A 2781-nucleotide genomic window follows, 5' to 3' on the forward strand; every position below is an offset into this window, starting at 1 on the left:
GAAACTTCAGAAATGCTTTGAACTAGAAGGCTGACCTGGCTTTATGTTCATTGTGACTGCATGTACAAGGTGTGTGGTGATTTTGGGGCTGCTGGTCACAATGAGGGCCTCGTGGCACACGAAAAGGTGTGTTTTCCACACTTGGCTGAAAAAGGCGAGGAGGCCTGAAGTCCCCTTTTCTTGAATAAATCCTACATGCTTTGAGATACAGGGCTGAGCTTACACAGTATACATCATGACTATAGGTGCAATGTGTGGTGTGCTTTTCAGACAGGTGCTACCTTCCTAGGTGTCAAAGGTCACTGAAAAAGTGGTTAAAAGTCGCCTTTTTGAGTTTCTTTCAAGGAAATTTCAGAAATGCTTTGAGCTAGGAGTCTGAGCTGGCTGTATGTTCATCATGAGTGCATGTACAAGGTGTGTGGTGATTTTGGGGCTGCTGGTGACAACGAGGGCCTCGTGGCACACGAAAAGGTGTGTTTTCCACACTTGGCTGAAAAAGGTGAGGAGGCCTGAAGTCCCCTTTTCTTGAATAAATCCTACATGCTTTGAGATACAGGGCTGAGCTTATACAGTATTCATCATGACCATAGGTACAATGTGTGTTGTTAATTTTAGACAGGTGCTACCTTCCCAAGTGTCAAAGGTCACTGAAAAGGTGGTTAAAGGTCGCGTTTTTCAGTGTTTTTCAAGGAAATTTCAGAAATGCTTTGAACTAGAAGGCTGAACTGTGAGTATGTTCATCGTGGCTTGGTGTGTGACTGGTGTGCACTTTCCCCAGACCCCACGGACTCCACGGACCCCCACCAGTGGATGGGCTACTTTGTCACCATGGAAAGTAACCCAAAATGAAGACATACACCATCCAAAACACTTCCTGTTTAAATATTGACATGACATCTTTCAAAGGTTCATATTTCAACGACAGAGGGAGATAGAGGTCTGTTTCCAACTACAAATGGAAGCTTATAGGTTGCTGAATCAAAGACACGTGGCTGCATCACCCTAGGTGACCCGAATCCTAACCCCTAACCCTACCCCTAACCCCCCAAATAGACCCTTGTAGATTGCTGGATCAAAGACACGTGGCTGGATCACCCTAGGTGACCCGAATCCTAACCCCTAACTGTAAACCCTACCCCTAACCCACCAAATAGAGGATTAGGGCTAACCCTAACCCCTAACCCTAGCCCATGGCAGTAAGAGTTGCTGATAGAGGGCTGATTCCAAGTACACATAGAAGCTTGTAGATTGCTTCATCAAAGACAGGTGGCTGCATCACCCTAGGTGGCCAAATGTAGTCCGAGGGCCACAAGCAAGGCATCGATGGAAAGGGCACGCTGAGCTGAGCCGCGACGTCTTTGAACCAAAGCTGTGACCCTTTCCTGTCTGGAGCTAGGGGGCGCCAAAGTCTGACATTTCTCACTACTTTAGGTGCTGTATCTCTTTAACAGAAGCAGTGAGGGATGAGGGACAAACACAGTTAGGAAGCTCTCGGAGAGCTCTATCACATATATCAAAATCAGACCCGTAGCTCGAAGTCTATTTTTCGAACCCCGGCAGAGATTTGACTGCAGCGAGGCTTTTGTGATCGATAGACTTTTAGGCCTTCCTGCTTAAGGACATGAACCAAGCCAACTTGGCCAAATGTAGTCCGAGGGCCACAAGCAAGGCATCGATGGAAAGGGCACGCTGAGCTGAGCCGCGACGTCTTTGAACCAAAGCTGTGACCCCTTCCTGTCTGGAGCTAGGGGGCGCCAAAGTCTGACATTTCTCACTACTTTAGGTGCTGTATCTCTTTAACAGAAGCAGTGAGGGATGAGGGACAAACACAGTTGGAAAGCTCTCGGAGAGCTCTATCACATATATCAGCGCCATCTAGATGGTGTCATTCTGGAGCAAACTCCTCAACGACGGGTGATAGAGACATGGAACGTGGTGCACCTGAAAGGCCTCGGTGACATGAATGCAAAAGTGCCCTCAGTGCCCTCCTTCCTCAAGTATTCAAGGTGATGGGAGGGTAAATCTTCCTTCCCTATTTACATCTAATCAATGGGTTCCAAAATGTAATCTATGCAAAGCATGCGGCCCCACCTGACTTTGGGGACCCTTTTGGGGTCCTTCCTGTGGGGTCAGTGGGATCAAAATTGACAACCATTCATCAGCAGGAAACAAGGTTTCAGCCAGTAGTGGTTCCAAGTCTCTATCCCATTGTATGGCCTTGTAGGCCCCAAAAAGACTGTGTGAAGTTTTGTCAAGTCAACTTTTGACCTCTGATTTTTGGAAGGCCATAACTTGGAAACGCTAAAGGCTAGGGACATGCGGGGAGTGGTTCCCGAACCATCTCGAGGAGCTCTATAACATATGTCAAAATCAGACCCGTAGCTCGAAGTCTATTTTTCGAACCCCGGCAGAGGTTTGACTGCAGCGAGGCTTTCATGATCGATAGACTTTTAGGCCTTCCTGCTTAAGGACATGAACCAAGCCAACTTTGCCAAATGTAGTCCGAGGGCCACAAGCAAGGCATCGATGGAAAGGGCACGCTGAGCTGAGCCGCTATGTCTTTGAACCAAAGCTGTGACCCTTTCCTGTCTGGAGCTAGGGGCGCCAAAGTCTGACATTTCTCACTACTTTAGGTGCTGTATCTCTTTAACAGAAGCAGTGAGGGATGAGGGACAAACACAGTTAGGAAGCTCTCGGAGAGCTCTATCACATATGTCAAAATCAGACCCGTAGCTCGAAATTTCACCACATCTGGTGAAATTCCCCAACTGTCACGGACAG

This window comes from Notolabrus celidotus, unplaced genomic scaffold (genome assembly GCF_009762535.1).
Source record: "Notolabrus celidotus isolate fNotCel1 unplaced genomic scaffold, fNotCel1.pri scaffold_185_arrow_ctg1, whole genome shotgun sequence".
In the NCBI taxonomy this organism is placed as follows: domain Eukaryota; kingdom Metazoa; phylum Chordata; class Actinopteri; order Labriformes; family Labridae; genus Notolabrus; species Notolabrus celidotus.